A 26,556-nucleotide genomic window follows, 5' to 3' on the forward strand; every position below is an offset into this window, starting at 1 on the left:
ATACTGCATCATAAACATGGTTGATATCCCATACACCATGTTAGGCGTATCATAGGGTATAATGCACTTGTAATACGACATACAGGAAATCTGCCATGTTTATTGCACAGTATCCTGTCCACTAAACTCTAAATAAGGGCCTGTGTCAGAAGGCAAAAGCTTTGACTGGGATGACCCACTGTGTGTATCAGACTTCCTCTTTATCGCAGTCAGCCTGAAATTGCATCTAGATACTGGTCAACCGCGAATAGTGATTTCGGAGTGGCACTTTCCTTTTTCTTGGTACTTTTTTCCTTAAAATCTGAAAAATTCATATCTCGGGTCTCCCTTATTGGATTTTAGTTATTTTGTGAGACCCTTTTCTTACACCCAGGCTTTAGAAACTGTAATAAAATCCCATGAGGGTAACTCTGAGGTCTTACCACCATCAAACCATTTGTTGTATTAGAGCTTCCTCATCTTCTGCAGGAGGGCTAAGAGTTCCGCACCTTTATCAGTCACCTTTGAAAAAAGATGTGAATTTGCATCAATAATCATAGTCAACTATATTCTTCTTAGACTTAACCCCTTAATTCCTGAGGCCCACACCCACCCACTGTGCTAAGCCCTTTTTTGATGTTTGCACCACTTTTGTGAATGGAAATAGAGGTTTGCTGAATGAGCCATATTTCTTTATGTGGATCAGTGGTTGTGTTGTCTAGAGTGAAATCTGAGGGCTTTATACCTTTAATTTCCTGAGAAGTGCCTGGTCAATTTTGACTTGGATTTTCAGCTGATGAGAAGATATTTGCTCTTTGTGGTTTCAACATCAGGACTGAGAATGCCTTGTATGGAATCATTCACCCAGCTTCATCCCATATGTGCACGAAGAGAAATATATTTTGATATTGACAGATGTAGCCTTGACCCCCCAGAGCATCCTTAGAAGTGGGGATATGGCCTCATTAGGTGCTGCGTCTTCCTCCTATGTCCTGTGTTACTTCACTCGTGCAGGAATACTTACATACTTATATGGCAGCTTTATTACCTCAGTAATAGTATCTCATTTCCAGAAGAGCCTCATAAGCATAGTTATCAGCTTAGTGTGCACAAAAAGAGACTCATGGATCCACTGCAACCTCACAATACAGTAGTAGCTACATGCACCAGGATAGTCTCAAATGTACAGATGCCACAAATCTCATGTTATGCTGTATAGCCACTTATACCTAGTTCATTTGCACACATGCAGCTACAGCCTTGCTATACAGAGGGATATCCAAATATTCCTAGTGTTGCTTCATTCAGGCTGGTAAAGTCTCAGGGACCTATTCACAAAGTGCATTTTGTAGTCTGTTTAGTTGTACTACAGTAGCACTACTCACGTACTACAAAATTCTATTCAGCAATCTTTGTGCAAAGCTCTTTGACTCTCCTATCTTTCCCTTGAGGAGATCTCTCCCTGGACTGCAGATATCTCTGCACACTGAACCTACGTTTCAGTAGAAAATGTGGGGGGGACGCGGAGTGGCAGCAAAATGCGGACTACTTACTACAAAATGGGAGGGGTTCCTGAAGGAGGGGTCTAGGGAGAAGTTTAAGCATGGACTTGTACCCACCCATAAAAGAGTAGACCCATTGCTAGTCACAAAGTGTTCTTCTATAGTTAAAAAAGATAAAAAGGGCCCAAAACATTCGTACTGCAGCTCAGACCTGAAGTAAGTCCAGCAAAACACATGACCAACCACTGCTACTGCAACACCCTCCGATAGAAACTAAATGAGGCAGGGACTTACAGTAGAACAACAAGGCTAAAATTAATTAATTAATTCAGACTTTTTAAACTGTATATACATGTAATTTAATGTGATTTTTTTTATATCTAAGTAAAAAATAACCATTATTTTAATTTAATATATTTAAATAACCCATTTTAATTTAAAATAATTGTAGATTTATTTTTTTATAGAAAAGTGAATTATTTTAAATTCTATATTTAATTGTAATAACTTTTACTGCATAATAAATTATTATTAACTTTTTACTTTAGGTATTTTTTAAATAAGTCTTTACAAATAATGTAATTTAAAATAGTGAAACGTAATTTAAAATGGAGTTAATAATGTAGATTTCTTTTAATTTTGGTCTACATTTAAGGCTTGCAAAATGAATTTACATTAGTATGTAACATAAAAATAAGTGTACTATTTTTCTTAAAGTTTAATAAATGTTTTACAATTTGCCTATACTTTACCAAAAGGAGATCTTCTCTACGGTGGCGGAGACCTCTGTCTAGTAGTCAATTATGCTTGGGTGGAGACATGTAAGTCTACACTTTGTTTTAACTTTAAACTCTGAAATGGTGAATAGCCAAAGGTAGCACAGTTACTACAAATTGTAGGAGTGCATTTGCACATCTATATTTACTCTTGTAAAAATCTGCCTCTGTGAATGCCTTCCACCTCCTCCCCCCGCCCCCTTCCCCCCCCCCGCCCCCCCGACCCCTCGTCTGCCCACTGTGCATACCTGGTAACACCTCATGGGCACAAGAACAGTCTCCTTTATCCAGAAAAGCCACGTATGTTAAAGAGCACACTCATATGTCCTGCAAAGAGCTGACTGAATTTTATATATTTAGTACATTAGTGAGGGTCATGTCTGAGGCTTTCGGTGCATAGGCAGGAAAAGAGAAAAACTACTTTTAAATTACATGCAGCGGCGCTACACAATGAAAACTGAAAACACAAGTAGACTAATTAAGGCTAACTTAAGCTTTTCACAGTGTTAAAACACAATTCAAACATTTCAGTTGTCTCTCATCAATGTTGATTACAGCACAGAAATTGTAATTTTAGAATTCTCACAACGACATGTTAGCAGGCATAATGTGGTCTTCACTTGCCCCACTTAAAGCAGTGCGCAGCTCTCTGGCTAGACTTTAAACATTAAACAAATATGCCCCATCTCACCTATGAAAAGAGATGTGCATTGGCAGACAAAGAAGCCAGAATTGAATTCAAGATTGGTTTCCTCCTTTCAAATCCATTTATCTAAAGAGTCTGCCCTACTTGACAGTCTCGCTCACTGTCTCAGGAAAACAATGAGAATCCAGAGCCAAAGATTTAATTTTACCTAGAACTTCAAAAGTTCAAATTATCCTTAACACAAAACCATTCTTTCACAGGGGTAGCAGCATCATTATGAAACTCTTCTCACCGATTTTAAAACTGAACCATTTCTCCTCTCCTTTAGAATACCATTAAGGTATGCCTGTTCAGATTATCCCTCAACAAATCATGACACACACATCCAACAGTAAATGCTGTATTTGGCTAGTGTTGTTTAGCCCAGAACATTAACCACTTTGCTCCCTAGGCATTTGAGAATATGTGCCATATTTTGATGCCGGACGGTCGGACCGACATCCGCTGTTGTCAGGAGACCCCCCAACAAGCATGCAGCAGTCCAACCCACACATTATGACATGACCGCTGTGCAGGCGCTCGGAAAGTGCTCCATACCATGGCAGTTTGTGCTAGGGCCAAGGAAAAATGCTGCAGCACAAGCTGCCTTGCTATGCAGCACCTCCTGCACCTCCATGCACAGTGTGCCATGCACTATGTTGTGCATGGCACACTGTGCATGGAGGTGAGTGGGGGCACTACTTGTGCCTCCAGTGCCACTTTACAGTGCCCACAAGGAAAGGGGACCCTGTTTGGGGCCCCCAAATTCCCGTTTTGCCAGCCTTTTCATTGCGGTCTTTCCAACATGAAAAGGCTGTCGGAAAGGGATATCGTAATCCTGATGGCAGTGCCTGCCTCGGCACCGCTATGATTCTTACTGCCACCCCAATGGGATCACTGATCCTGCTGGAAACTGCGGTCTTCCCCCTGACCGCTGTGGGTCTGACCGCAGGATTGTAACCTGGCAGTTGGACCAAAGGGCTGTCGGCGGTCAGACAGCCACTGATGTCCATCAAAATGAGGCCCTATGTTCTTCGTTTAATTTCGCTGTACTTCAAGATTATGTTCTATGTAAAGCCCACTAATCCTATTTGAAGTAGAAGTGCTACATAAAACTGTCAAAGAATAATCATTCCCACCGCAGACTCTTCCTTCTTGGATATATCATTATATGTCACTATTAGCCGTGCCACTAACATGTTGCAGAAGTTTCAATTGACCAGTGCTTCTATATATGCAGGGCTAGGTATAAGCAGAGTACAGTATCATATGAGCAGAAGTAGTTTCATTAGTTTTGTGAAGTTTCATAGGCACAGGTGTGGCCTAAATAGGGTTTGGCTTAGCTTCATAGTCCCGAGTGCCACCTACGATGTCTCATATGTTTAGGGCATTCTCATATGTGCATGTATGGTCTCATATATGCTTGCAGAACCTCATGTTGTCAGGTGTGCCATCATATTTCCACTGCTTCTTCATTGATGCAGAAATAGCTAGATTCAATCACTACTTGCACCTTTTGCCTATTTATATATATATATATATTAGTGCTTAGTGTGATGCACCAACATAGCAAAGTGGCGTATCGCGATCCACTGGTTAACCCAGAAGGGGCCACTTTTGGCGAAATGGAGGACAGACCTGAGGGAGTGGGCTCTGGCAGAAGAGGGGCACATGCGTAGAACAAAGAGAGATGACAAACTGCCCGAGGTATTGATGGCGTGGGGAGTGATGATTCAAGGGATAGCGGGACAGACCCCACAACCCACACAAGATAGCTCAGCGGCAACGCCTTCCACGGGGGGCCGGCCCCAGATCAAAGGGGAGAGACACAAGGAGACCCCGCATGAATGATGAGACCCATAGACCTCAAGTTAATCGGACCCGGCAGGAGGGAGAGGGGTGTGGGGGAGTTGAGGGGGGGTTTGTAGGGGGAATGGTGGGGGGGAGTTTATATACAGTTGAGTTATGGTGAAACCTAAAAAAATGGTGTGGACAATGAAGACGGAGGATCCTCCACAGAGGCGACCTTAGGCTTAATTGCTGGGGTGTATCATTGTTAAAACGTTTACCACCTTGGCTGAGGTGGACGAGCTGTATGATTGTTTCTGTACATTGTCTGCTGGTTTGAAGGAATAAAATACTAAAGAATTTTTTTAAAAAACCAATGCAAAGCATGTGGATCGTGATGGTGGTGAATTGCAGGGGAGAGAGCATGGAGGCCCTCGTGCAGTGCCCCCCCTTCTCATACTGTTGAAGTTGAGAGTCTTTTCTCAATCTCCCTCAGGGAGTAGTATGTCGTGAAGGTGATGTGGATATTTTATGGGGAGGGGAGTCATTAATAATTTACCCTCTAGAATAGCCAGTAACAGGTACCAGTGGAGGCAGAGAAATATGAGGGGGAGGAGGCCTACTTCACCATGCGATCTTCACACATTTATGCTCCCAGTCATAGGCTTTGATATGGCAGAGAAGTAGGAAAGGCAATCATGCCTTCTTCCCACAGCCCATCAGCAGAAAGTAAGGGGCCTCTCAGAACAAGAGGAGGAAAAAGGTGTGACATTCTGCACTCCTTGTTCTACCCCTGTGGCTCAATATATTACTACGGTACAAAAGGGGGTGGTGATGGACGGAGCATCAGAACCAATCAAACACTCACACCCAGTCAACAGATCTGGGTTTGATCCATCACCGTTCTTTAGCCCACTCTGCCACCCCAGTTCAGACATGGCCAATATATTACTACAGCATGCTCCTAGGTAACAATAGCATGGAATGTTTTAACAATTTTGAGATGCAAACAAAATAATGTTAAAAAAGCAGCAGCAGTTAAAACTAAACATATTAAAATAACACAAAGTTCCTACATTTAAGAGGCTTGAAGCACGCAGGTACGTGTATGTCACGTTCTAAATACTAAGCAATTAGCAGCTCAGACCAAGAGGAATTTGGTCACGTCATCATTTGAACAAAATTTACAATTACCATGTAATGGCTGACAAAGATATAAAGAAAACTAAATGTGAACAGGATCTCATACTTATAATACAATTGGCTAGTAAACATGGCAGATCTCCACTGCCGATTCCTCGTCCACCACTGTTGTGCATCAGGCACATGGTACAATTATTAAAAAGGGTACAGAAGGTTATATGGATACTCTTTGAGGTACTACTCAATAATATTCACATAATCGAATCCTAACATGTGACATAGTGACCTTGAAGAAAAAACATAACAATAACTGGCAATTGAAAGGACAGATGACCGAGACTGTGGCTTATCTTATCTTCTTGTTAATATTTAAAAATATTTTACCAGGAATGTTTAACCCATGCCTTACTGTTTAAACAAAGCAAACACAAGGAAATGATGGACGGAGCACTGAAACTTTTCAGACACTCACCTCCAGTCACAGATCTGGGTTGAATCCATCATCATTCTTTAGCTCACTTTGCCACCCCAGTTCAGACACAGCTTTATGAAAATCAGTCTTGACCCTGTGCTTCATGGGAACATTCCAGCCCGCACGGCCATGCAATGTTTTCCCTGGACCGGAAACAAGCATCCTTGGACCGGTTTCGGGGTAACAACCCTCATAAGCCAGGCTATCTTGAATCCAGTGGCAAAGTGAGCAAGGGACCCACATCTGGGCATACCCGTCCCACTCGGGTGACAAATGTAAAAACAACAATTGATGGAGAGAATGCAGAACAATGTCATACATTCACCCCAGTACAGACATCTGGGCCTAAATCCATTGTTTTATTTGCTCACCATGCCATTCTAGTTTGAACCCAGCCATATGCAAATTAGTCTTGACCCTGTGCCCAATGGGAACAGTCCAGCCCGAACTGTAAGGTCAGGTCATCCCTGGACTGGAAACAAGCATCCTAGGACCTGTTTCGGGGTTTCACTCCTCATCAGCCAGGATAGCTTGACTCCAGTGGCATGGAGAGCATGGGGCCCACGTCTGGGCATACCCGTCCCACTCGGGGAGGCCTGGGGGAACACTGGGTGGGAGGAAATTTGTGTCAACCCAGTGATGCCACAACTTTCCCACACAAAAATGTGTGGAAAAAGTGATTTTTTTCAGCTAAGTTTGAGGTTTGCAGGAGATTCTGGGTAAGGAAAAGTTGGGGGAACCATGCAAGCCATACCTCCCTAGAATTCCCCGGGTGTCTAGTTTTCTGAAATGTGTGGGTTTGGTAGGTTTCACTAGCTGGCCGCCGAGCACGGGGCCAAAATCCCAGGAGACCCCCCCTTGCAAAACCAGGGCGTTTTTTGATAGGCAATTTTGATGTCGCCTCAATACGTTTTGGGCCCTTGCCTGTCGCGGGTACTTGGGCCTCCCACACAAGTGAGGCACAATTTTTATCTGGTGACATGGGGGAACGCTGGGTGGTAGGGAATTTGTGTCAGCCCGGTGATGCCACAACTTTCCCACACAAAAATGTGTGGAAAAAGTGATTTTTTTCAGCTAAATTTGAGGTTTGCAGGGGATTTTTGGGTAAGAAAAAGTTGGGGGATTCATGCAAGCCATACCTTCCTGGAATCCCCTGGGTGTCTAGTTTTCAGAAATGTGTGGGTTTGGTAGGTTTCCCTATCTGGTCATTGAGCACGGGGCCAAAAACCCAGATGACCCCCCTTGCAAAACCAGGTCGTTTTGTGATAGGCAATAGGTTTTGGGCCCTTGCCTGCCGTGGGTACTTGGGCCTCCCACATGAGTGAGGCACCATTTTTATTGGGAGACCTGGGGGAATGCTGGGTGATAGGAAATTTGAATCAGCCCAGTGATGCCACAACTTTCACACCCAAAAATGTGTGAAAAAAGTGATTTTTTTCAGCTAAATTTGAGGTCTGCAGGGGATTCCGGATAAGAAAACGTTGGGGGATGCATGCAAGCCATACCTCCCTGGAATCTCCCGGGTGTCTAGTTTTCAAAAATGTATAGGTTTGCTAGGTTTCCCTAGGTGTCGGCAGAGCTAGGGTTCAAAATCTACAGCTAGGCACTTTGCAAAAAAAGGGTCCGTTTTCACTGTGAAAATGTGGTGTCCACGTTGCGTTTTGGGCCAGTTCCTTTCGCGGGCACTAGGCCTACCCACACAAGTGAGGTACCTTTTTCTCTGAAGGCTTTGGGGAACGCAGGGTGGGGGGAATTTTGTGGATCCACACAGATTCCAGAACTTTCCACCACAGAAATGTGAGGAAAATCTGTTTTTTTGGACACATTTTGAGGTTTGCAAGGGATTCTGGGTAACAGAACCTGGTGAGAGCCACACAAGTCACCCCATCCTGGATTCCCCTGGGTGCCTACTTTTCAAAAATGTATAGGTTTGCTAGGTTTCCCTGGGTGCCGGCAGAGCTAGGGTTCAAAAACTACAGCTAGGCACTTTGCAAAAAAAAGGGTCAGTTTTCACTGTAAAGATAAAGTGTGTCCATGTTGCGTTTCGGACCGTTTCCTGTCGCAGTAACTAGGCCTGCCCACACAAGTGAAGTACTGTTTTTATTGGGAGACTTAGGGTAACACAAAATTGTAGAACAACTGTTATTACCTATTGACGTTCGATGCATTTCTGCCTTCCAAATGAAAGACAAGGTGTTAAAAAGAAGTCATTTTGAAAAATGACCTATAAGTCTCATGCTAGTATGGGAACTCACAAATTCAGAAATGTATAAATATCTACTGTTTCTAAACTCTATATTTTGTTCCAATTTCAGACATATATAGGTGTCTTTCACACCGATTTTTCCATGTACATATTTTCCCAAATTAATTGCTATATACCTGGAACATAATGAAAAACCATTGCAAGACGCTGCTCAGTTATTGGCTCTGGGTTTGTCGGGTTCTTGGTGAACCTACAAGTGCTATATAGAACCACAACCAGAAAGGTCTAGCGGATGTAACGGTATATTGCTTTAAAACAGCTATCACAATTAGAAGAAGTTACAGGTGAAAACGTTGGCACAAATGGCTGTTTTTTTCAACTAATTTTCAATTTTTCCTATATTTAACTGTTAGTTTCTATGAAAAAACCTTGAAGGATCTACACAAATGACTCCTTGCTGAATTCAGAATTGTATCTACTTTTCTAAAATGTATAGCTTTCCAGGATCCATTTTTGCTTTTATACCCATTTCTACCAATAACTGGAAGGAGGTTGAAAGCACAAAAAATAGCAGAAATAAGCTATGTCCCAGAAAAATGCCAAAACTGAGTGAAAAAATGTGGTTTTCTGACAAAAGTCTGCTTGTCCCTGAAAGCTGGGAAAATGGGGATTTCAGCCCCGCAACCCCTTTGTTGATACTATTTGCAGGTAAAAAATCAGATGCTTTCACCTGTAGCCCTTTTTTACCATTTAAAAAAAAAAAAAATCAAAATGTAACTGTATTTTGGCTAATTTCTGGGTCCCCTCCAGGGGAATCCACAAACCCTGGGTACCTGTAGAATCCCCAAGATGTTGGAAAAAAAGGACGCATATTTAGCATGGATACCATATGTGGTCAGAAAGTTACAGGGGCCTAAGCGCCAACTACCCCAAATGGCCAAAAAAAGGCTCAGCACAGGGGGGGAAAAGGTCTAGCAGCGAAGGGGTTAAATACACAGGAGAATGTATTCTGTTTTTATATTTCAAGTCTAAAATAAAGACAGATTTAGATTTCTAGTGTTCAACATCAGTCTAGGAGGGCCATGTCAATGCTAGATGTTTACAATTACCCCTATGAATCTGAGGTCCACTTAAATTAATTGTTTATAAATATATCTTATGCATGGATTAGACCCAGCTGCTAACCCTGGCCATGCCTAATTGATATCTATGCCTATATCAAAATAATTTGGTCGCTGATACAGTTATAGTCAATCACCCCTTGCTAAATGTATTGTGACTATCAGTTTCTGTAGGCTTAACACAGGACAATCGTAAGCAATTAGCTCAAAGTATTAAGAAGTTAATTGTCTTTAGCAATTATTCAAATTCTCAAGGGCCTGGTGGTGTTCTTTTGACCTCATAGTAACACCATGTTTCCAGTGCAAAGAAAATATCTGCAGCAAGCTATGATGCTGCCTTTTTGCAAGTATTTAATGCCATGCCAGTAGCTTTTTGCTAGAAAGGCAGTTTCAGCTTGATGGGAAGATTGACTCTCTCACAATTTATATGGACAAGATGAAGAACCACCAAGACGGCCAGGTGGAAAGGTAAGATAAGGCATGTTAGAGCTTGAGAATGGTTCCAACACATTACATGGGAAAATGCTTACAATGAAGTGTTCAAAATCATCCGGTTTGAAAATGAGGGTCTCGAGTCAAGGTCATGGTGGAATAATATGTTTATCGTAGACCAGGTAGAACTGGCTACATCCGGGAAAATTTGAAACATTTCTAGAACAACTACTAACTGAACTATTGTATGTGAATTACTTTTCCAGGATGACTCTAGCTGAGAGGATCTTAGGTCTCTGGCTGCCAGACCATCCCTGGGTGCTCCGCCACACCTGCTCATTGTTAGAATGTTGAATTACACAGAGACTGGGACAATAACCTACATAATGCTAAGGAAAAGGATGAACTACATTACAAAGGAGATCAAATAACTATTACCGTGACTTTACTCAGGTGGTACAAGATGCCAGAAAGACATTTTGAGAAGTGAAGGAAATGCAGAGGAAGACATCTATCCTATATGCCATGTTTTACCCAACTAGACTGTAAGGGTGGATCAGAAGCGCATAAGTTTGGCAAAGCCCAGAGAGATGGAGGCCAGAGAGAGATGCCCAGGCATGAACAGAAGAGCTTAGGCATATGAGAAATATTTTTGAAAATATGGACATGTATAGTTGATGAGAGTGTAATTCACCATTATACACCTTGTTTAATTCAAAACATTTCCTTTTACTGCACAAGATATAAGTCAGATTGTAGGGCATTTGATGTGGATTGGTGAGGCATCAGGACACTGTCGAAGCATCATGGGCAGTGCTCAGGACAATATTGTACCACATCACTGCTACCTTGCTACACTGACTTTAATTTATTCTTCCCCCAACAGACCATCTTCTCAGTACAGAGAGGCTCCTATGCCTCAAAATACTTCATTCTCCAGTCTAAAGTATGACACCCCCTAACCTTGACGAAGCCTACAGTCTCTTGTGGAAGAATCTAACTTTGTTCTACACCTCCTACCTGGAAGAAGGCAAACCCTTGTATCCAAATTTCCCTCTACAGCCCTAACTGCTCGATGCTGTTGCAGCTCCACTACTTATCGCCTAACGGCAATGAGCTCCACTAAAGCACTCTCCATATGGGGCCTCAACATCAATGGACTCTTGAGGTACATCAGGCGCAAGTAGATGCTAACATTTTTTCACTTCTAGGAGGCCTGCTAAAGTGATTCTCCAAGAGACCCAATGTTTCCAACAAGAATCTGAAAAACTGAAACAAGAGTGGGTCGGAACAGTAAAATACGCATAGGATCGTCCAGCCTCTGAAACGCCTCCCCACCAAACTCTAAATCTTGCCAGAAAAGCAAGATGGCATTTTAATTCACAAGCACATTCTTTTAATACTTAAAACATTGGCACATCCAAATGCAAAATATGTCTTTCCCAAACTCACAGTGCAAAACTATACGTTTATAGCTGGTTCAGTCTATGCCCCTACTGCAAATAAATGAGACTTTTTCTTGCAGCTTCACTGTCTGCTTACTGACTTCAAGTCCTCAAGCTTTTTACTGGGAGGGCACTGGAATTTGACACCTGATCCTGTTCTGGACATATCTGGATGCCCAGACCACAAAAACGCCACCGTAAGAGACTTTCTAACAGATCACCTTCTATTGATTACACTTTTTTTGTGTGTTCTTGGAACGGAAACGAAAATAGAGTGCTCTCTGATCACTCACCTATATCCTCAAAACTAGACTTGAACATTGTCTTTTTCAAATATAAAATCTGAAGAATAAATTCATCCAACTTTAAACTCCCAAAGGAAAAGAGAAACTAATGGAACAATTCCTAGACTATCTCCTTCTGAATGAACATTTGGTGGGCTCTCTGCAACTATTATGGGTGGCTGAAAAATCATACATGTGTTACCTGATGAAAAAAGGTGCTAGGCCAGGCAAAAAGCAGATAGAGATGCACACCACCTTGGAAAAAGAGATAGACTAATCCTTTCGACAACCTCTTCCCACAGATGCACTATTAGGAGCATTGGCTCATAAGACGTATGATTTAAAAACACTTTATACTGTAGCAGCAGAAAAACCTGAGCCGGCAGTAGGCTGTTGACAAAGCAACTCAGGCAGTGAGAATCCCAATCCCCCATCCCAAAACTCTGTGCTGCAGAAGGCGCTTTTCTAACTAGCCCCCTGAGATAACTAAGGAATTTTCAGACTTCTTGCTTTCTTCTACCCAAGTACCTCTTCTGAAACAACAGATTTTTTACAGAACCTGCTGATTTTCTGGCTTTCCACAGAGTTAAGAAACATTTTGGAAGGAGAGATTATAGAACATGAAATAGCAGAAGCCCTTTAGCTACTCCTTGCTGGGAAAGCCCCAGGATAAGATTGATTTCCTGTTGGAATATTTAAGATTTTTGCCCCCCCTTGTGTTCCCTCTACTGGGAAAGGTCTGCATTAGAAATGCTCGACTCCCAGACTACTCGGCCAGAATTCAACAAGGCCCTACTCACTCTTATCTATCCCAAAGCCTGAAAAGGACCTGCTCCAGTTCTCCTATTACTGTCCAAATTCGCTACTAAATTGTTAAATCAGAATCATGGGGAAAATCCTAGCACAATAACTCTACAAAATTATCCCCCAATTGAGTCACAAAAAGCAGATTGGCTTTGTCACCAAAAAATCCTCTTGCAATCACCTTAGAACCTTTCTCCGTCTGCTCTGGCTGTCGACATCTGATCTGGTGGAGAGGTTGGTCCTCTCCCTCGATGCCAAAAAGACATTCAACAGAGTGGAGTGGGCTATCTTATACACTTGATGGAGAGAATGGGCATTGGTCCAACCTTACAACTCCTAGTTGCGAATATAGGATGAGAGAGAGGTTTACGGGCACTTCTGGACAATGCCACTTGCACAGGCAAGTGAATACCCACAAATTCAAAATTGATAGATATCCACATAACCGTTGCAGGTGGTTTCCAAACCTGGAAACACTTGCAAATGTAATCCTGCCAAAAGATGATGTAGGTGTTTCTAGAATTTGATGGAGCTGTAGGAGGCGGAGCTTCTTTACAGTTTTTTCCCTGTGTGTCATAATTTTGCAAAAGTAGTTCTGAAAAGTTAGAATTCAGCTCCAAAGGATACCAAGGATCAACCCTAAGTAAACAACTCTCCGATTTTTCCTCATTCTTTGCTATCAGGTGCTCTGTGTCTATGGAATGAAGTTAGTAGCAGGATTGTACCCTGGTGTCAAAACAGAAGTGTACAAGATGGAAGGGCTTCCGAATGGGCTGCCCGGCCTTTTGTATTGATTGTCAAATTATACGAGACCGCACATATACATAAGAAATGATTGTACACCATGGGGAGCCGAATCAATAGTCCATTATTTATTCCTAATGTGGTGAAGCTGGTTAATATGAAAATAAACAGAAAATAAAGCACTCAGCCGTTGACTCTACGGTTACAAGCGTGGGGTCATAGCACTCATTATCCCAGGAGCGTTTTTCTGTTTTTTTTAATGGCCGCGAGGTCACCACGAACAGTGGAATCAATATTTTAATTTTATGACATAAGTGGGATTTTTGGTGGCGTTCACTCAATCTTTATTTTAGTCTCTGATATGAATGTATTGATTTCAGGGACATTTCTGATGCTGTCAGAGGGAAAAGACGAAAAGCCTGACTTTGTTTTAATGTAAACACGCAGGGTTTGAGTGTATGAACAAATGCAGCAGGTTTTAAGACGAGAGCTTCAGATTCCTTAATTGCTCAGGTCACAAGGATGTCCATTAGAGCAAAGCAGCCTCCGTAAATGGAGAAACACACCATTGTCATACTGCACACTCGTTGCAAACATGTAACTTTGCAGTGTGTGTGAAGCCATGCTTAATTGCATGGAAGTGAGCTACAAAAAATTATTTTAAGTTTTCTTCTCACGCTTCAGGGACTGTTGGTTTCCAGCGCAAATTAACAACTTATCTATTTTAAGATACAAGTGTTTCTGTAATCAAAGAACACGGTCATGAACTGATTTTTCCAACGCGTAAACAGTGCTTCAAGAAACATGTGTATGTCTCACTGATATTTATTTTCTATACCAGTTAGATATCCGTAGAGGTTGATAAAACTGAGTACTTGTGTTTCTAATATCCAGCTCTCTCACTTCTTTTCTATCGTTCCCAATGTAGCTGGCGCTTTGCCAGAAACAGGACGCTTTTGAAACTGGTAGCACGGGTTTATAAGGCTATACTATACTTCACCTGGATCTGACATACTTAATCAGCTCTCCTACTAGACCTGGGCGTAATTAAAATTAGGCCTGCTTGGGTGGGGAAGTGGCTCACTGATTTGGCACACCCATACTTGTCCATTGCCTGGATCGGTCTTGAGACCTTGGCCCGGTTAGGGAAAGTGACACTGCCCAGTGCCTGCAGCTCTGGCCTGCGGGGGTCAGGCCTACCAGGCGAAAGCCATGGTTCCACCCACCTCTCATGGTGGAATATGGGAGCTGTTCAGCCCGTAAGAGCCCCAGAATCCTCCTAAGACAGATGTCACCCTTCCCAGGGACCTGCTGAGTGTCTGGGTTTTCACGGCAGTCATTTTTCCACTCCATTCCCTGGTGGGACATGAGATCCCTCACAGTCTCCAGTCACTGTCACCCCAGTACATCAGCTAAGGGTGCCCCGGGTCACTGCCTTCCACCTTTCCTGGAGCCCAATCCTGGGGAGCTAAGAAGGGTTAAGTCCCCTGCAACCCCCCCTCTCCTCTGCTTACAGAACCTGGGAGGAGCGACAAATTTGATTTAGCGGCGCTGGCTGGCCCGCTGGTCATTTGTTTGACCAGTCATCTACTGGTCATCTGGTCGGCCAGTCTGTTGCTCTTATGGTTTGGGCGGGCCTGGCGACCAGAGGCCCAGGTGGTAGGCAACCACGACGCCTTCAGGCAACTTCGCTGGTTTAAGCTCTGCCCATCTGGTTGTCCAGATGACCTGCTACATATCATGCCCCTGTCCCTGCACCGGCAGGAGTGGAAGGCCCATGTGCCATGTGGCATGTTGTGGAGGCAGCCTCCCACAGGTCCGCACTCCATTCCACCTGCCGGCCTGGCGGTAGAGAGATTCCAGGGAGATATCAGCACCCATAGACAGAGACAAAACCTTGGTTCAGAGGCTTTTAATAGATTGCGGTGAAGTGAATGCTCTGCTTCCCACAAAACCTGACCCAGAATCAGGTAGTTTATGAATGATTTAGCACTGGGTAGCCCACGGTGCACTAAGGGCGATGAAGATGGCCCCTTTCAACCATGCTGCGGTCCTAAGCGAGCAGCTCTCCTCACTGGCAGGAGGCCAGCTGCCCCAGGCCAACCAAAGCTCCACTGACCTACAGTATTGTTATGGTTTAGGGTGGATTCTGACTTAGAAGCTTTCAGTCATAATCCAGCAGTTAGCTTCGCCCTATTGGCTTCTGAGCCAAGCACATACACCATATATCTGATCCTGCGATTCCACTCATGCTAAGTAGGATGACTATTGCAACAACATATCATCAGTAGGGTAAAACTCATGACAGTCTATACCCAGCTCACATTCCCTCTTAGTGGGTAATCAATGCAACGCTTGGTGAATTCTGCTTCACAATGATAGGAAGAGCTGATATCAAAGGATCAAAAAGTGATGTCACTGTAAATGCTTGGCTGTTGCAAGCTAGTTATCTCTCTGGTAACTTTTCTGACACCTCCTGCTTGAAACCCAAAAAGTCAGAAGAATGGTGAGGCCCCACTTTCATAGTCTGTATTCATACTGGAAATCGACCTCAAGCAAGCTTCTGCCTTTCTGCTCCGTGGTAGGCTTCTTTCTTCGCTGAGCTCACTTTAGGGCACTTGCGTTATCGTTTGACAGGTATACCACCCCAGTCAAACTCTCCACCTTCCTCTGCTCCCAGAGCGGGCACTGGTCACTTGTCGCTACAAGCGAGAGCCCTACAGGCCTCACCCGCCTGCCTCACCGGGCAAGCCATAAAAGAATAAGAATAGTGGTAATTCACCTCACGGCCTACCACTTATCCTACACCTCTCATGTCTCCTTACTGTGCTAGACTAAATTCAAACTCCACTCCACTCCTTCTTTTGTGCTGATTCTACCAAACCTCTTTCTCTTGGCTGTGGTTTTGCTAGAAAGATGACAAGGCATTCTGGGTTATTATTGCTGCCCATCAGCATAAAATCAGTATTCTCCAACAGCACAAAGGTTGTTCCGGAGTGTAACTACATTTTAAGTTGCCCTCAGGGAAACCTAAATCGCATTTCTGATAAAGATAGTATACCATCCAGTACCTTTCTAAACATTTAATATTGTCTGTTTCTTACCACACTTCTGAATCTTCCGATTCTGGATGCACTATGCAGAGTAAGGTTTGATATATGATTAGCAAACAATAATGTGGCCTGTACTGATTATGTAAAAATAAATAACGAATCATTTTAATGAATATTCTTTCAAACAGTGAGTATTTCAATTGTGTCTAGTCTAACGTAACTTTACACATAACTATCCAAATTCTAACATAAAAAATAGCACATTAACATTTAATTAAATTCTGGTATCATTTTCAATGACACACTCTATCTATCAAACCCTAATCCTTATCTAAATGTCAATACTAGACTGATAATTTTCAAATTTTCTAACATTTCAGTTAAAACATAATCCACAATTCAGTGTATTTTTATTGAACTTTGCTAATCTATTTATTGTCCATGAATACTTAGCACATTTATAAAGTTTGCTTCATAGTAGAAAGGCATAAATACTTCTTGAAGGGAAATTACATTTGCAGTCCTAGATCAGTTAGGGCAATATCATTACATTGAGGCCAAATTCCCCGACAACCTACAATCAAACCATGAAATTTCACAGTGGAACAATTTGTGAGAGTTTTGATTTTTTAAGACAGTTCACTGTAATAATTGGCTTTACTTTCAAATGCTTATTCAAGGGAATTCTGTAAGTTTTCATAATGGATTGAAGCATCAATCACCACAGCAGTGCCATCTTTAGTGAATTCAACATCAGGTGTTCTGAATTCACCTTGACTGTTCTTTAAAAGAAGTTTCCTGTACGTAAGTTAACCACATCTTTTTGCTCTATCAAGGAGTAGCTCCAGAATTTTGATGTGTCTTTTAATTCTTTGTTTTAGGACATGCACCTGACATGTGCAATTGCTTTACATACATCTTTGCAATATGTACACGTAGCAAATGCTCAATCTCTTCCTTTGGACATTGTTTCACTAGTGTTCATGACATTCACTCTAAGCATAAAGGTAGCTATGTATTGATTTTTCTTTGGTTTTATGCTCTTTAAGAGTTTGAGGTTGGATTACTTTCCAAGTAATTTATACCGATTTACGCCATCTGCTTGTACAGGAAAAATTAAAACATTTCAAATTTACGTTTTCCCCAGTCATAAAATGCTAATAATTACACAGAGTAATCTAGGGATCTGCTGTTTTAGGTGGCAATTGGTTTCCAACTGCATATTTTGTTCAGCTCTTTTACACATAAGTCCTTTGGAATTCATGTTGATCAGTCATTTGTGATGTATTCTGGGACTCTTCTTAACTTCTAACCAAGTTGATATTATTGTGGGGAGAAAACTTGGTTCTTTCTTGTGAACATTGTATAGATCATTTAAACCAGCATTGTCAGCTCCCAGGGATTTGTTTAAGTTGGCTTCCTCAAATGCATCTGTTATTTGAAGAACTGTGATTTCATTACACAAATGTTCATAGTTTCATTCTTCTAGGATTCAGTGAATTGGTATGAATTGTGGGTTTTTCTTATTTTTTTTTAATCAGCAATGTCTTTGTAATACTGATTAATATCATCAGCACCAAACTTTCAAGTGGCATCTTTTGCCCCATCCGTGATTATTTTAGCAATTTTCTTATTATTTTTCTTGAATATTTCCTGATATGCTTTAGAGCTGCCCTTTGAATCTTGCATATGTTTTCTTATGGTTTTTTATTGAACTCGTCTTCAACAGTGCTCATAAGCTCCACTCCATTTTCGTAGGGTTATTCACTTTGATATTAGTTGACTGGATCTTGATAGCTTTGATATTTTCTATGATATAAATCACAGTTTCATCCATCAAATCCATACCAGCGTTGCTATGTGGCAGATGTTTGCAATTGTTTCAGCTCCACCAATTGTAATATACTCTATTGGAGCTGGAATTACCATGGCTGCTAGTGCAAGACTTGCCCTCCAATCGATAATTGTTAAAGAATTTAAAGTGTATTCATTCCAATTACAAGGCGTTGTAAGAGTCCTGTATTGTAGTTTTTCATCATTATGTCCCTCAGTCAGGAGTGGGTAATATGCGTGCCTGCTGACCTCATTTGATGTGGTAGCTGTTTTCTCAGGTTTTTTCTCTGGAATCATACTCTGATTCCCTGCTACCCATGGTCATCACGATAGGCACAAAAACTATCATTAACAGCTGATACGAATTTATCATCACCGCCATGGGGGCATGCGATCTGCCCGAGGTTATCTAGAGTTACAACGTGGCCGGGAGAGCCTGGATTGGCCTCGGCCTGCTAAATGCACGCATCCCAAAAGGTCAGCGCTTGTCGGCACGTTTTAGCTATAGAATTAACACAGTTATCCAAGTTACAGGGGCGATCAAAGAATCATTAACTGATTTTCATAAGCCATTCACAGATTCACTGTACTGGCATTCTGTGTTTACACATTCATGGCTTAATCTTTGAGACAAGCATATGCTATGGCAGGATGGACGAGATAGCCACACCTGCTGGATAGGAGGAGGAGCAGCGTGCACATCCTGGACTGCCCTTCACCCCCTCAGGAATCTGTTGCAGGAGCTCTTGCTTGCCTGCAGGGTTCTGGAGGACAGCGTAGTCACCTGGGCACCAGGGGGCACAGCCTTCTTCATGACAGTGGAATGGAGTGGCGCAGCCTGAGAGAGACACAGGTTGCTGGCCTAGGGACAGTCGTTCCGCACTGATGCGGAAATGAACTAGGTGGAGAAGGGCAACAGACAGGCGTGCAGGGCCCAAACCACCAGGCAGCATCCAGGAATAGCTCCTCCTGACCCCATCCACTCTGCTCAGATCACTGAGAGGGGCACAAGCTGCCATGCTGTTTGGCCTTTGCTCTGCTGGGTGGCCTCCAAAAAAGGCAGACTCTTGAGTTGGACAGTCCAGGCAGGGTGAAAGCCCTTTGATTGAAAGAAAAGCAAGGGCTGGCTAAGCAGTCCATACCTAAATGAATCAAGGGTACCCAGTCAGTCAGAGTACCGGGCTGGCCAAACCATACCTGAGCAGCCCACTCTGCCCAGTGATGCCAGCTTGGCATCCTTGCCTGCTCTCAGGGAAGGCAGGCTCAGAGGCCTATCAGACGAGGTTGGAAGTCAACTCTGAACCTGCACCCCTGGGAACCTGGGACCGTGCCCTTGCGGCACCAGGGGAGAACAACCACACAACATGAGGGTTCCTAGCGCCTTGTCCCTACCAATTTGAGGAAGGCTACCTGCCTTTTTTGTAATCTGTGCTCACTGAGTGACAGGGGGGAGCATTTCAGAAAATGTCTGACCGCCTAGAGCTGGTTTTGCTTATGTACTCATGGTTTCTTTAACAGCTTTATGTATTTATATGTGTCTTTGGTACATTTGTTTTAACTCAGGACCCCGTACTGGTCTCTAAGTAACACAACGGGCTGGGGATTGGAGCCCACTCCCGGGGTCTTCCACATCAGTGCCCCTGGTGCTCCGACCTGGAGTCCCGTAAGAGCTTCTTAATGTGAGCAGGCAGCAGAGGCCTTTCCAGGACTGTGGGTTCCTGCCTTGGGGAGGCCATCCCGGGACTGTGGGTCTCAAGCGCTGTCTAGCCGGTAATAAACTCAGTAGACCTCACCCTGACTGGGCAGGCAGTGGGCCTTGAACAGACCCAGCTTTACGGTTGTGTAGTCCCCCACATTTGTTATAGTCGGAAAATTCCCCAAAGTCCGCCTTACCCAGATTACATATACCCATATAGATAGGAATAATTAAAGGCATTCAGTTCGTTTTATTAGTTGTTTACTCTTATGCGTTAAACTCATTAAATATACACAAGGATAGGTATAGAAGATTCCAGGTTTGCCTGGTTTGATAATCAAGTAACAAAAGGAGTTAGAGGGTTTTCCTTCCTCTTTTCACTAGTTTTAAGTAGACCATGGAGGTGGAAACACTGTGCATGCATAACATCTTATTCTTATCTGATAGATCACCCTAAGGATGAATGAACATTTGTTAAAAGTAAGCCACAGAGATAGATGAGATAATGGGGGGGTCATCTCCCTACAGAAGTAGTTTGTGAATGTATGTAACATACTTTGTGTATGTGCTCTGTCAATAAGAGTTATATACATCAACACATGCTTCAGTAGAGAAATAACACATGGATGCATGACTTTTATCTAGGGCCAATTTTCAAGGTGTTTTATCAGGTGATGAAATCTCTTTATAGGCACATCTTTGGAACAATTGTACTTCTTTTTTTGTTGCACACACACAAGGTTGAGTAGGAGGATTTGAGTTAATATTTTTGATTATAAATTGTGGGGTTTGCTCAGGAGGATCTCATTTTTATTTCCTGCAGGCCTATTGGTGACTAATTGTGGCATAATGTCAAGTGGCTGTCCTGATGAAGGTGTTTCTCACCGAAAGCGCAAAGGATTATACTGTGTAGCCACTCTATGAATACACATGGTCAACAACCATTGAAAGATATATGGAAATAAATGTGTGGTTTTGAATAATTATACATAACTGACACATATTTATAGAAGGTGTATTAAGAAAAAAGAATTGATCATTAGTTATGAGTTTGACTATATTATGTCTGCATTATGAGAGAATTATGTTGCACAATATTAGATATATATGTTTTTATTAGAATGGAAGGTTGTACTGAATGAGAGCGACTGGGGGATATTGGTGTTTGAATGTTGATGAGTGTGGTGTAGTTATTCTAGAGATAGTCGTTGCAGAAGGTTATTTACTAGAGATTGTCATAGGCTTTGAATACACTGTGCAATATTGTATTATGAAATGTAAATGACTTAAATGTGAATTGCAGAGAATGTTCATATTGTGAATGAAATTGGAAAAAGAAAAAGAATATGCAATAAAATGTATGTATAAAATGTGAATATTTGTGAGCTGTAATAAATGATTGACTTAATTTCGAGAGTTTATTAGGGGAAGACAGGGTTGTTTTTTCTTAATATGTTGCTGTGAGGGGGAATACACAAAGTTCAGCTGTCACCCTCGCCAGTTGTGTATCAGAGACAGACTGCAGGCACACAGGGCTAAGAGCAGGAAAATGCCAACTTTCTAAACTTAGTATTTTCTAAATTGTAATAATCAACACGACTTTGCCATTAAAGCGTATTTATCATTACAAGTCCATAGGTAACGAACATGACAGATCTACTCCCTCTCAATTAGGAATTACAGCTTACTAAATGTAATAAGGAATCGCCAATGTTTCCTATGAGAGATGTAGGCCTCACAGTAGTGAAAAACAAATTTGGAAGCTTTTAACTACTAGGCCATGTAAAACTTAAAAGTGAATGTCTTACCTTTTACGTACATAGCACCCTGCCACATGGGCTACCTAGGACTTACCTTAGGGGTTACTTACATGTATTAAAAGTGGTGTTTAAGGACTGGCAAGGAGTTCTAAATGCCAAGTCGACATTACAGCGTGGCATGTTTTAGAGGGCGACTTAAGTGAGTGTATCAGATACCTCTAATAGGATGGTGGCTTCGCTTACTAACAAAGATTCAACTAGCTCGCTTACGGAAAATAGGCGCAGGTATGGCGATTTTTTAAAATAATTATTTCTTTTGATACACAAATTTGTAAAACAATAATTTCCCAACCTTTTAATGCCTTTCAGTTGAAATTGAGACAACAGACACAATTCCTAATACAATTCACCTGATTTATCATCCCCCAGCAGACAATCAGACTTTTTACAAACAAATCATTGCATTATTAGTGAGAAACCATCATCCTCACCTAATCACATTTCTTGAGGAGTCATCTTATATTGGGGTGATCAGAAGGACCCTTGCAACACCAAATTATCTGCATTTTTAGTCGGCAATAACTTTAGACTGCACTCTTCTGCCAATTTCGAGAGAGCCCATCCTTGACCTCCTAACTGCAGGTAAAAAAGAAGTTAAGACATATCCTCCTATTCCCAAGGACTGGTCAGACACTGCCTGGTTCCATTCTCCCTCACTTCCTTTAGACTCTGTGCGTGGCCAACAGAAAATACCCAAATAATGGGTTAGGGGTAACAGAGCAATCAAGCTAGATTTCTTGGCAGGCAGAGTATCCTTCACTCTTCAAGACATAGAAACAAAGCTAGGTGCTCTCTGATTGTTAGAACAATATACAGAAATCTTGACCCTGATCATGGATGACTTTGCCCTCCGTAACTTAAACTTACGTTAAACTTAAACTCAAAAACAACAAAAATACAAGTGACATGCTTGTTAATTTTCAAAATACCTTAAACCGTATACAAAAGATCTCAGAATGGTGTAAAGGATATGGCACTAAAGCTAATTATTTGACAACGTTGAAACACTCAGCTGTGACTGAAAGAAGTAAAAACAAGCATTGGCATAGCCAATAGGTCTCGCTTTTGGGGCCAAATAAGTGTTTAGCCATGCAACAGTTGGTGTTGTTGCACTAAAGATATTGTGCTGCATACCTAAATACTTATAAGGTCCCAAAAACGAGACCTATTGGCTATGCCAATGCTTGTTTAATCTAACTAACCTTTCAGCCTCATGCCCAGAAGTGCTGAGGTTTCAGATGTTAGGCTTTAAACCAGTTGTGCTTTTTCTGCATGCTGAGCTAGCTCTTGTTTTCTGCTGCATTTTGTTTTTAAACCTGAACGTTTCTGCAGAAAGCTCCCTGCTGTTGCAGTGTCAGTGTATAATTCCCCATGAGACTCACTCAGGTCATGCAACTTTACAGTATGGATGTATAAGAATTTTAGTAAAAGCTGCTCATTTTTATTTTCTGAAAATGCGCTGTCAGTACAGACACATGAATGCGCTTGCGTTATTCAAAGTATTTAAAAGTAATGGTCTATATATGTGACAATTCACTGAAAACTCTCTTGCACAATCTTCTCAACAGCAGTTAAATCCCAGAATTTATAGTATCCTCATGGCTAATAGATGCTTAAGAATCTATAGTGGATCCCTCTTTTAGCAAGGATATTTGCTTTTGCTTTGTGGCAGCAGATTTTTTTAATGTCAGAATTTGCTTTCGTAGAGTTGAATTCCAGATATTTCCCAGTCAGTGAAAAAGTATGTTTTACTATAAAACCCTGAATGCACAGAATACACCAAGTAGTTTAAACTCTTCTAACTATAAAAGGTTGTTTCTCAAACTTTTATTTTAAGCATGCCTCACATCCATTTCCTGGTGGATAGTGTTACAGAGTGTCCGGAAATGCTAAGTGGGGTGAAATGTAGATTGTAGATTGGGCTGAAATGTAGATTTGTTGGTGTTGGAAAGGAGCTTCATTATTGCATTGAAAGATTAAAAATAAATGAAATGTAATATTACCCCGCAAGGAAAAGAAATCAAAAATAGCAGTTTAAAAAGAGATTCATTACTAAAGTGTACCAAAGGTGTTTGGATAATGGTATAAAACTTGCATGTGATTATAATTTAGTGACCCTTTCTGGTGAGAGTTCCCAAGACCTAAGTAAGTGGTGAGTGATGGTTCATAGTTGAACAATTGCTCATATTGGAGAAGACGTTGGTATTAGGGATCACTTCCACCCCAAATGAGAGAATAGAGACAAGCTTGCATGCTTCTCACATGTGATCAGTATTTCGTCCGCGCCTGGACCACGCCCAGTGCCAGGAACCCTGGCCCTTCCACCCCGCACTGCTACACCACAGCCGACCTCCTAGCCCTGAATTCTGGACACCTCAACAACCACTGCTACCATACATCCCCACCCACCACCAAAGGACCTTTCTCCTGTTGGTACTGCTACTTCACTTGCAACACCATAGCAGACAACAACACCAATTCGGGCTTCAGAGATCGGTGCACAGGATTTGACTTGCAGTGAGTTCTTAAGCCGTGGGCAGGTGCTGCATCATTTTCTACAGCGGCGATGCGTCGGAAATTGGTGGGGATGCATCGGACTTCTCTTAGTTGCAGCTCTTTTTCAGCTCCCAACAGCTGTAACAACCCCCAGAGGTACAACACAGCAACAGGCACCGCTTGGCAGGTCAGAACATCCAGCAAAGAAGTTCAGGGGAGCTGGTGGTGAAGTCTTTGTGTCCCTTAGATTTCAGAACAGGAGGCAAGCTCTACTTCAAGCCCTTGAAGATCTTCTTGGAGATCTTCTTCAAGCAGGATACACAGCACACAGAAAAGTCTTTATCATGTCCTTGGCAGAAACAGCCACTGCAGGCCATCACCAGCCAGCAGACAGCAAAGGGGCAGTACTTCTCCTTCAGCTTTCCCAGCTCTTCTCCTTTGCAGAGGATCCTCTTGAGTCCAGAAGTATTCTAAAGTTCTTGGGTTTGGGCCCCAATATTTATACAGCATTTCTCTTTGTTCTCTTGTGGTTGAGAGGCTCTGTGCTCAGTCTAAACCAGTTTGGTCCTTACTTGACTAGCTTCCCAGCAGAAGGTGGAGTCAGCATTGTGTAAGGCAGACCAGGCCCATTCAAGTCCAAGGAAATCTCCTCCCCCTTCTCTAAATGCAGCCCAGGTCTATTCAGCCCAGCCCTGCCTCGTCCAGGAAAGGCAGGACACACCTCAACCCTCTGCAATGGCTGTCTAAGTGAATGCACTTCCCCAGCCCCTGTCAATCCAAAGCCAGACAGTCAATCCACAAACCAGCAGAGGCACACAGATTGGCTAAGCAAGAAAATACCCACTTTCTAAAAGTAGTATTTTCAAACATACAATATAAAAATCATCTTTACTAAAAGATGCATTTTTATATTTGAGTCCCGTCATACTAAAATCCATTGTCTATCTTGTCCCAGAGGTAAGTTATACTTATAAGATGTAATATGTATACTCTCATTCTATCCTATGGGACAGATAGCCTTTCAATAGTGAAAAACAACATACATTGTAGTTCACTATCAAAACATATCACACACATCAGTACTTGTCCTAACTTTCATACACACTGCACCCTGGACACAGGGGTACTTTAAGCCTACATTAGGGGTGACTCACATCTAATAAAAGGAAAGGTTAGGGACCGGCAAGTGGGTGCACTTACCAGGCCGACATGGCAGTAGACACTGTGCGCAGACACTGATTGGCCTCACTCTTCCTCACAGTAACCCCGCATCCCCATAACCAACAGTGGAGAACATCTTTTTCGCACCTGGCAGCCAGGAAGACCACCATGCAACACCCAACTTCTCCAGCGCCTGATTTGCTGGACTTTATAAATGTTTGGCTGATTTTTTTAAAATAGACTATCATTTTACGTTAAGTCCACTGCTAGACATGTCAGGGTGGCCTGGTGATCTTTCCTCCCTTTTCTCCCCCATAATCTCTCCCCTTTTCCTGGGCTAATACTAGATTGAACAAAAAGGCCTTAAATTAAAGTTCTAAAAGTTAGATTTGTTCCAAATTACATCAGGATTTTGTGTAATATGACCCAATTACTATGGCTATGAATATTTATATTTTATACATGGTCAATAAACGACTTAAAATCAATAAGTTATACGAATATAACTTTCCCCTTCTCTTAAGAGAGATACTAATAATTCAGAAACACTTTAACATTTAAATTTAAGAAATCTTTTTTCTCAAATAAATTGAACTTGTATTTATTCCGCATCCCCTACTGTAAGAGGAAAAGCGATACGTATACGATCAATTGGCAGCTATTTTTTTTTTTTTTTACTCGGACCATCCCATCTTCTCCTGGGACTTTGGGAAACCTATAAGTAATGAAGCCGAAGTACTCCCGTAAAGGAAAATCAAAAGCGCTTTACATGAGCACCAGTTGCATTGAAGACATTCACTTTTCAGGCAACTTGGAGATTAAGGGCCCCATTAGGATGACGGGCAGATCGCCACCGCCGGGTCGGCGGTGACCACCGCCGGCCCGGCGGTGGCGATCTGCCCACCGAATGGCCCCTAATCACCCCCAGCCATATTACCACGGCGAGGGGTACCGCGACGGACGGAAGGACCTTCCGCTGCTTTTCCCCGGTTGGATTTCCAACCGGGCGGAAAAGGGCCTGAATATGCCATCCATATTAGAATGTGGCATATTTCATGCCTTTCCATGGTGGAGTCTCCGCCATGGAAAGGCATGCGGAATTTGCTATTGGGGCCC

At 42.3% G+C, this 26,556-nt stretch overlaps 1 protein-coding gene and 1 pseudogene across 4 annotated transcripts in view; one reads left to right on the forward strand and one right to left on the reverse strand.

Annotated features, from left to right (window-relative positions):
- Positions 1-26,556, forward strand: part of CAMK4 (calcium/calmodulin dependent protein kinase IV) — a 1,094,446-nt gene that overhangs the window by 973,943 nt on the left and 93,947 nt on the right. The window lies entirely within an intron of this gene.
- Positions 15,273-16,313, reverse strand: LOC146865742 (28S ribosomal RNA; annotated as a pseudogene).

Source organism: Triturus cristatus, chromosome 2_1 (assembly GCF_964204655.1).
Source record: "Triturus cristatus chromosome 2_1, aTriCri1.1, whole genome shotgun sequence".
NCBI lineage: Eukaryota > Metazoa > Chordata > Amphibia > Caudata > Salamandridae > Triturus > Triturus cristatus.